The sequence below is a fragment of the Pan troglodytes genome, chromosome X (assembly GCF_028858775.2).
Source record: "Pan troglodytes isolate AG18354 chromosome X, NHGRI_mPanTro3-v2.0_pri, whole genome shotgun sequence".
NCBI lineage: Eukaryota > Metazoa > Chordata > Mammalia > Primates > Hominidae > Pan > Pan troglodytes.
The window spans coordinates 153,406,519-153,416,181 of NC_072421.2; the positions used below are offsets into that span (position 1 = coordinate 153,406,519).

Sequence of the window (9,663 nt, forward strand, 5' to 3'; positions counted from 1 at the left end):
ATTTCCAGAGGGGGAGATGATATCACTCCGAATACCGTAAACAGGCTGCGAGTCCACCGCGGATCCTAAAAACCAGGGAGGGAAGAGGGGCTGGCAATTACTCCCCGCATCGCGGGGGGTGTCTCACCCCCTTGCGATGGGGGTCCTAAAAGCCAGGGGGGGGAAGAGGGGCTGGCTCTTACACCCCGCATCAAGGGGGGTCCCGGCGATGGGGGTCCTAAGAGCTAGTGGGGAAAGAGGGCCTGACTCTTATTCCCCGACTCGCGAGGGATGCCTCCCCCCTCTGCGATGGGGGTCCCAAGAGCCACGGAGGAAGAGGGGCTGCCTCTCAGTCCCCGCCTCACGGGGGGTGCCTCCTCCCCCTGTGATGGGGGTCCTAAGAGCCAGGGGGGGAAAGGAGCTGGCTCTCAGTCCCTGTCTCGCGGGGGGTGCCTCCCCCAACTGCGATGGGGGTCCTAAGAGCCGGGGGGGGGGAAGAGGGGCTGCCTCTCAGTCCCCGCCTCGCAGGGGGGTGCCTCCTCCCCCTGCGATGGGGGTCCTAAGAGCCGAGGGGGGGAAGAGGGGCTGTCTCTCAGTCCCCGCCTCGCGGGAGGTGCCTCCCCCCACTGCGATGGGGGTCCCAAGAGACAGGGGGGAAGAGGGGCTGGCTCTCAGTCCACGCCTTGTGGGGGATGCCTCCCCCCCTGCGATGGGGGGTCCCAACAGCCAGCGGGGGAAGAGGGGCTGGCTGAGTCCCCGCCTCGCGGGGGGTGCCTCACCACCCCTGCGATGGGGGTTCCAAGAGCCAGGAAGGGAAGAGGGGCTGGCTCGCAGTCCCCACCTCACGGGGGTGCCTCCCCCCCAGGGATGGGGGTCCTAAGAGCCAGGGGGGGAAGAGGAGCTGGCTCTCAGTCACCACAGCATGGGGGGCCTTTCTGTTCTGGTTTTGCCCAAGAGTAAGCTTATTTGCATCTGGTTCTAGCAGGGCAGTTGCTGCGAAGGCCCTCAAACAGGGGGGCCATCCTTTAGAAACCCTGTCTAGCTGTTTAGAGAGGTAGGCCACCGGCCTCAGCCAGGGCCCCACAGTTTGGGTTTAAAGTCCAGCTGCCATCTTTTCTCTGACGCATACAGTGGAAAAGGCTTTGTGAGATCCGCTAGCCCCTGGGCTGGGGCTTTCAGAAGTTTTTCCTTTAAGTCATGAAAGACTTGCTGTTGTTGGAATCCCCATTCCAAATGTTCCCGGTCCCCGCCCCCTTTATGACGTCATACAAAGGCGTGGCTAATACTGCAAAGTTTGGGCTCCGCAGTCTACAAAACCCCACAGCTCCTAGGAATTCTCTCACCAGCCTTCTGCCCTTAGGCTCCGGTAGATTGCAAATGACCTGCTTTCTTTCGGCTCCCGGGCTGCTTTCGGACACCTGTCGAATAGTAAATCCCAAGTAAGCTACCTGCGGTCGTCGGCAGATCTGAGTTTTCTTCTTGGACACCTAATACCCACAGCCCTCCAGGTCGGTCCTAAGGATCTTAGAATCCTCGATGGGGGTCATAAGCCCGGGGGGGGAAGAGGGACTGGCTCTCAGTCTCCGCCTCGCGGGGTGTGCCTCCCCCGTGTGATGGGGATCCTCAGAGTTGGGCGGGGAAGAAGGGCTGGCTCTCAGTCACCACCTCGTGGGGGGTGCCTCCCCCCTTTCGATGGGGTTCCTAAGAGCCAAGAGCGGAAGAGGGGCTGGCTCTCTGTACCCGCCTCGCGGGGGGTGCCTCCCCGCCCTGTGATGGGGGTCCTAAGAGCCAGTGGGGGAATAGGGGCTGGCTCTCAGTCACCGCCTCGCGGGGGGTGCCTCCTCCCCCTGTGATGGGGGTCCTAAGGGCCCAGGAGGAAGAGGGGCTGTCTCTCAGTCCCCACCTTGCGGGGAGTGCCTCCCCTTCCTGCCATGGGGGTCCTAAGAGCCAGGAGGGGAAGAGGGGCTGGCTTTCAGTCACCACAGCTTGCGGGGCCTTTATGTTCTGGTTTTACCCAAGAGTCAGCTGATTTGCTTCTTGTACTAGCAGGGCAGTTGCTGCGAAGGCCCTCAAACAGGGGGTCCATCCTTTAGAAACCCTGTCTAGCTGTTTAGAGAGGTAGGCCACCGGCCTCAGCCAGGGCCCCACAGTTTGGGTTTAAAGTCCAGCTGCCATCTTTTCTCTGATGCATACAATGGAAAAGGCTTTGTGAGATCCGCTAGCCCCTGGGCTGGGGCTTCCAGAAGTTTTTCGCTTAACTCATGAAAGACTTGCTGTTGTTGGAATCCCCATTCCAAATGTTCCCGGTCCCCGCCCCCTTTGTGACGTCATACAAAGGCGTGGCTAATACTGCAAAGTTTGGGCTCCGCAGTCTACAAAACCCCACAGCTCCTAGGAATTCTCTCACCAGCCTTCTGCCCTTAGGCTCCGGAAGATTGCAAATGACCTGCTTTCTTTGGGATCCCGGGCTGCTTTCGGACACCTGTCGAATAGTAAATCCCAAGTAAGCTACCTGCGGTCGTCGGCAGATCTGAGTTATCTTCTTGGACACCTAATACCCACAGCCCTCCAGGTCGGTCCTAAGGATCTTAGAATCCTCGATGGGGGTCATAAGCCAGGGGGGGAAGAGGGGCTGGCTCTGAGACCCCGCCTCGCGGGGGGTGCCTCCCCCCTCTGCGATGGGGGTCCCAAGACACAGGGGTGAAGAGGGGCAGCCTCTCAGTCCCAGCCTCGCGGGGGGTGCCTCCCCCCCTTTCGATGGGGGTCCTAAGAGCCAGGAGCGGAAGAGGGGCTGGCTCTCTGTACCCGCCTCGCGGGGGGTGCCTCCCCGCCCTGCGATGGGGGTCCTAAGAGCCAGGGGGGGGAAGAAGGGCTGACTCTCAGTCCCTGCCTCGCGGGGGGTGCCTCACCCCCTGCGATGGGGATCCTAAGAGCCAGGGGGGGAAGAGGGGCTGGCTCTCAGTCCCCACCTCGCTAGGCGTGCCTCCCCCTCCTGCGATGGGGGTCCTAAGAGCTAGGAGGGGAAGAGGAGCTGGCTCTCAGTCCCCACCTCGCGGGGGGTGCCTCCCCCACTTGCAATGGGGGTCCTAAGAGCCTCGGGGGGAAGAGGGTCTGGATCTCAGTCCCCGCCTCGCGGGGGTGATTCCCCCCCCTGCGATGGGGGTCCTAAGGGCCAGTGGGGGAAGAGGGGCTGACTCTGAGACCCCGCCTCGCGGGGGGTGCCTCCCCCCTCTGCGATGGGGGTCCCAAGACACGGGGGGAAGAGGCCCAGCCTCTCAGTCCCGGCCTCGCGGGGGGTGCCTCCCCGCCCTGTGATGGGGGTCCGAAGAGCCAGAAGGCTTAGAGGGGCTGGCTCTCAGTCCCCGCCTCGCGGGGGGTGCCTCCCCTTCCTGCGACGGGGGTCCTAAGAGCCAGTGGGGTAAGAGGGACTGGCTCTCAGTCACCGCCTCATGGGGGGTGCCTCCCCCCCTGCGATGGGGGTCCCAAGAGCCAGGGGGGGAAGAAGGGCTGGCTCTCTGTACCCGCCTCGCGGGGGGTACCACCCCGCCCTGTGATGGGGGTCCTAAGAGCCAGAAGGCTTAGAGGGGCTGGCTCTCAGTCCCCGCCTCGCCGGGGGTGCCTCCTCCCCCTGTGTTGGGGGTCCTAAGAGCCAGTGGGGGAAGAGGGGCTGGCTCCGAGACCCCGCCTCGTGGGGGGTGCCTCCTCCCCCTGCGATGGGGGTCCCAAGACACAGGGGGGGAAGAGGGGCAGCCTCTCAGTCCCGGCCTCGCGGGGAGTGCCTCCCCCCCCTGCGATGGGGGTCCTAAGAGCCAGTGGGGGAAGAGGGGCTGGCTCTGAGACCGCGCCTCGCGGGGGGTGCCTCCCCCCTCTGCGATGGGGGTCCCAGGACACAGTGGGGGAAGAGGCACAGCCTCTCAGTCCCGGCCTCGCGGGGGGTGCCTCCCCCACTGCGATGGGGGTCCTAAGAGCCAGTGGGGGAAGAGGGGCTGGCTCTCTTTGTGGATGATTCTTTTTCCTTCTCAGGCAGTTTTCTTTTTTCTTTCTTTCTTTTTTTTTTTTTTTGAGACTGAGTCTTGCTCTGTTGCCCATGCTTTGCTGGATCTCGGGTGACTGCAACCACTGCCTCCCAGGTTCAAGAGATTCTCCTGCCTCAGCCTCCTGAGTAGCTGGGACTAGAGGCGTGTGTCACCACACCCAGCTAATTTTTGTATCTTTAGTAGAGATGGGGTTTCACCATGTTTGCCAGGATGGTCTCTATCTCCTGACCTTGTGATCCACCCACCTCAGCCTCCCAAAGTGCTGGGATTGCAGGTGCGAGCCACCGGGTCCAGCCTCTCAGGCGATTTTCATACCTGCATACTCTGATCACTACTCTGTTAAACAGTCAAGGAGGGTAAGTATTATCTTCAGATTTCCAGAGCTCTGTCTCTGTACAGCCCTCTCCTCCTCAATATTCTGCCCTATGAATTCTAGCCACATTGGCCTTCCCAGACTCACAGTTCTGTCTTCTCAACTCAGGAAGATCTCTGAGCTCCATCTGCATTCTTTCTTCCTGTGCTGTGGCCTGGAAAGTTTTCTAAGGTGTTTGGGAGGTCAATTGTGGGGCTAGCCTCATTTGTTTCTCATTTCTTGAGGATCACTGCCCTTTGATGCTTGATTCCAGTGATTGATTCCCTTTGTTGCTTGAGGGCCATAGTTTCATATATTTTGTCCAGTATTTTTGTTGTTTTAGGTCAGAAAGTAATTTTGGTCTCTGTTACTCCATCTTGGCCAGAAGTGTAAGACCTAAGCATTTACACGTCAAAATAGTGCACACATAATTTTAGTTTAAGCTACTTTTTAAAAAATCTCCTTCATTTTCCATTTAGCATTCTATTTAGGGTATTACATTGGTTTTTTTGAAATTCTGTTATTGGCAGTTTCTATTGCCTATCAATCCCATTTAAAGATAGTGCATAGGGTATTCTAAAATAGCTGTTAAGCAAAGAGAAAATTGGGCCTGATAGGGTGAGAATCACAGCTCTAATACCTAGAGTGACCTTATAATGTATTGTCCAAAGGAGATATTTTTGACAGTGAAAGAGGGTGTTGTTAGTAATTATATCAGGACCATGGCCTAAACCAGGACTATCCCAGGCAGCCTGGGACATATTTGTACCCCATCTCTATTTAATGCCTTTATACAATTCTTTACTTAATTCTACCAGCCTTTATTGAGCCTGCTTTCTTTGTCTAGCTGAGTGCCACGTGCTGACATCACTAAGATCAATACAGCAAACTCTGAAAGATGGACAGAGAGACAGGAGATGGTCCTTTATCATGCAGTGTGATCTGTGCTGCAATAGAGGTGAGCACAAGGGCCTTACGAAGGCTCAGTGAAGAGCATGCTTGACTGCAGGGGAGGGCACTTAGGTTAGAAAAGATGAGTCGAAGTATGTTCACAGGGAGCATGGGGTGAGAGGTGGTGGGAAAGGTATTCCAGACAGTGTGTGTCAAGGCCAAGAGCCAGGGGAACACAGGTAGGGCTTTTTTTTTTTTCTTCTAAGATGGAAGAGTGTTCTGATTGGCTGGAAAACAACGCACATGGGAAGCTGTACAGAAATGAGTGGGGAAAGGTAATACTTAACAGCAATAGCAGTTAATATTTAGTGCCCACTTACGACATGCTGGACACAGTTCCGGGTACTCTGAACATATTCGCTCATTTAATCTTTACAACAACCCTATGAGGTAGGTACTATTATTATCACCATTTTCAGGTGAGGAATCTGAGGCACAGAGAGAGTAAGTATGTTGCCCAGGGCCACGCACCAAGTATGTGGTAGGTCCTGGAGTTGAATGCAGAGCCCCTCCACTCTAAACTCCGGAAAGCCAGATGCTACAAGGCATTGTTATTCCAAGTGGAGGAATGCTAAGGACATCATCCTGCAGGTGACCAGGAAACCCTGAAGCATTCGAAGCAGGGGAATGGCTTAAAACAAGGTGGTATAAGAAAGTGCTCCCAGAGCAGCATGAAAGTCTGGTGTAGTGGAGGTCTCCGCTAGCCACAAGAGGTGGTAAGAGGCTGAGCTGAAGCAGCTGCAGCAGGGATGCAGAGGATACATTCCCCAAACCCTATGGGCAGAGTCCTTTGGCTTCAGTGACCATGGCCAAGGGTGCAGAGGAGAAGCCCAAGAAGATGCCAGGTGTCTGGCTTATGCCCCTGTGTGAACGTGAAGCCTCTCATTGACATGCAGGTTACAGGAGGAAAAGCAGGTTTATTTGGGAAGGAGGCTTCTAGACCATGACTTCCATTTTAGCCATGTAGTTTTTGAAGTGCTTGTACAAGTTCTAGGTGGAAATGTCCAGGAGCCAGTGGGGAACTCAAAGTAGATCTCAGGAGAGAGGCTTAGGCCAGAGGGCTTGGGGAATCATCAGCATGGGGGTGGGAGGAGAGCTGGTATTTGGATGAGATTGCAGTGGAGCATGAACAGAGTGGGAAAAGGTGGTGATGAACCCAGGGACTCCAGTATGCGGTAGCTGGCTGTGAGATTAGGAAGCAATGAAGGAGGCCGAGAAGGATGTGGGGGAGAAGCATCAATAAGGAATAAATGAGTTGCACGTGCTCCAGAGAGGCCAAATAAAGACTGGATTTGGCTCTCGCAGGTCATACACAAAAGAATCTTGGAACCAAAAGGAAAACGGTGGTGGTTTAAAGGGTATATTCAGTTTCTAGGTCTGCTGTCACAAAATACCAGAAACTGGGTGTCTTGTTAAAACAACAGAAATTTTTTCTCTCACAGTTTTGGAAGCTAGAAGTTCAAAACGAGGTGTTGGCAGCACCATGCTCTCTCTGAAGATGCTAGGAAGAATCTGCTCCATGCCTTTCCATTCGCTTCTGGGGTTTCCTGCAAGCCCTGACATTCCTTGGCTTGTAGATGCATCACCCCAGTTTCCGCCCCCATCATCACATGGCCTCCTCTCTGTGTGTGCCTCTGCATTCCCTCTATTCTTCTTCTAAGGACACCGACACCAGTCATAGTGGATTAAGGGTCCACTCCTAACTAATTACATCTGCAACAACCCTATTTCCAAATAAAGTCACATTCTAAGATTCCTAGGGAGAACATGAATTTTTGGGGGTGTGTGGATACTGTTCAGCCTGGGACATGGAGTAAATAAATGGCAAGGAAAATTACAGATGACTTTAAGTTAAAGAGGGAGATAGGGTTAAATGTAGGACTTTTTTTTTTTTCCAGGACGGGAGAGGTTTAAACATGTTACTACATTGAATAAATGAAATAACCATGGACATGGAGTGGCTAAAGGTTCTGAACTAAGTGCAAGTAATTGATAGCGCAAGCTCCCAAGGGGCTGGGGCCTGGAGCGCAGATGGATGGATCCACTGTGGGCAGAACTGGGGCGTGGGAGGGGTGTGCCAATGCAGATGTGTTTGAGTGTGGGGGGCCAGAAGCTGATTGGGGCGAAGTGTGACAGTGCGGCTCCAAGCACGCTGGAGGTGTTCACCAAGCAACTCAAGAGCAGATGGCAGAACGAGCAGCTGAAATAACAGCTTGTGAAATCAACCCTACTTTGTGGGGAGAGGATTGGTTAAGGATTCTAGCCATGAGAACCAAGAAGAGGAGGATAATCTGTTCATGCCTATTATGGGGCTTTGGGGGAGCAGTTTCAGCCTCAACCTGGAGAACGTTTTAGAAGGCCAGAGAAAGGAACCCTGCAAATCATGTGAGCTGGCCCCTCACTTTGAGATGAAGTGTCCATACAGCAGTAACGCCACCCTCTGTAGTGGTTCTAGAGTGTGGCAATCTGGAAGGGTCATTATGGAAAAGGGCTGAAGCGTAAGAATGTAGGCCCAATACTGAGATAGAAAGAGGATTCTCTGAGATGACTTAGGCAGGGTGATGGTGGTGGAGGTGGGTGTAAGAAGCCCTCTGCTGCCTCAGTCCGACCATGGAATTCAATTGGTCAAGAGCAGAGCCAATCACCATTTAGGCCCCCTTGTTAGCCTTAATTTATTCCTCAGGTATGGAGAATACTCCTCAAGATGCATTCAGAGTGTAAGCTACCTCTTCCTCAGCAGAGGACTGCCCTGCAGGTTTGCAGTTCTGTCATTTGGAAACTCCCTGATGTGTCCCTTGGCTCTTCCCATTCTTTTGCTTCAACACATTTTAAGACCAGGCACCTTAACTGCAGAAACAGCATGAAAACCAAGTAGGTTTCAGGAAAAATTATCCCAAGTGGAGTCTCTACTGTGCTCTGTTTATCAGATGTAAAGCTTAAAACAGTGTAAGAGTTTTTACAGAGTGTATTCATATCACACCAGTTTTGGGTCCATAGACAGGGGCTTTTTCTAGATCAAACCGTTCAATTGTCCTGTTGATCCTGGCCTAAAATCTGAGTGGATAAAAAATATTTTAGGAGAGATGAGATTCTAACCCTCAATGGCAAAAAGCAGGGCTGAGCCCTAAGCCCACGTTTTTACACATATTTTACAATTGAATGTGTTGCACTACCGCTAGAACACTAGTTCTCAACCAGGGGCGATTTTGCTTTCCAGGGGACATTGGCAATGTCTGGAGACATTTTTTTTTCCATTTTCAAAAATTGTGGCAAAGCACAAACATAAAATTAGCCATTTGAACCATTTTCATGTGTATAGTTCAGTGGCACTAAGCACCTTCACACTGATGTGCAACCATCACCACCATCCATCCATAGAACTCTTTTCATTTTGCAAAACTGTAACTGTGTACCCATTAAACACTAACTCGCCATTTCCCTCTTCTCCCAGCCCCTGACAACCATCATTTGACTTTCTGTCTCCATGATTTTGACTACTCTAGGTACCTCAAATAAGTGGAATCATACTGTTGAGGGATTTTTGATGGTCACAACTTGGGATGGGGTGCTGCTGGTGTCTAGTGGGTAAAGGCTAGGGATGCCACTTAACATCCTGCAATGCACAGGATGGTCCCCACAAGAAAGCAATAACTAACCCCAAACGTCAATCCTACCAAAATTGAGAAACTCTGAGCTAGAAAAATCCCATGAGTAATCTTACACCATGGAGTATCAGTCAATAGAGACTAGTTATGTTGCAATAAGAAACCACCTCCAAATTTCTGTGGTTTAAAACAACTTATATTTTTGCTCTAACATGGAGCATCCTTAATCAGCAATCCAGGCTGGTGGGAGTTCCATCCTGACCTGGGCTTCTACGATGACTGAAGCAGAACAAGGATCAGTGATAAATTGTGCACTGGCTTTTAAAGCTCCCATTGGAAGTGTCCAGGTCATTTTCGGTCACACTTTCTTGGCCAGATCAAATCACAGGTCCACATCTCACTTCAAAGGGAGGAAGGAAGTGCGTTTTTATTCTGAGGAAATACAACCACCACACGTAGCAATTAAAAATAAACCTCATAGTGTTATCACCTGCTTGAAGTGCTGATATCAGAGCAAGCCTACCAGTAGGAGTGGTGCAGGCTGCAGGTTTTTGGTTTTGTCTTGTTTTGTTTTGTTTTGTTTTTGGAGACTGCACTCCAGCCTTAGTCTGTCATGCAGGCTGGAGTACAGTGGTGTCATCACAGCTTATTGCAGCCTTGACCTCCCCACACAAGCAATCCTCCCACTTCAGCCTCCTGAATAGTTGAGACTACAGGCCCGTGCCACCACGCCAGGTTA

At 52.9% G+C, this 9,663-nt stretch overlaps 1 long non-coding RNA gene across 5 annotated transcripts; it reads left to right on the top strand.

The window, feature by feature from the left end:
- Nucleotides 1–306: 306 nt before the first annotated feature.
- Nucleotides 307–7,072, top strand: LOC129138843 (uncharacterized). Of its 5 annotated transcripts, XR_010154854.1 has the most exons (7): nt 307–1,487; nt 2,404–2,551; nt 4,045–4,109; nt 4,200–4,372; nt 4,498–5,326; nt 5,526–5,594; nt 6,762–7,072. It is a non-coding gene; the product is annotated as an uncharacterized LOC129138843 (long non-coding RNA). The 5 variants fall into 5 exon arrangements; XR_010154853.1 differs by lacking the exon at nt 307–1,487 and having other exon boundaries at nt 2,226–2,551; nt 4,197–4,372; XR_008542056.2 differs by lacking the exon at nt 307–1,487 and having other exon boundaries at nt 2,226–2,551.
- Nucleotides 7,073–9,663: the final 2,591 nt, after the last annotated feature.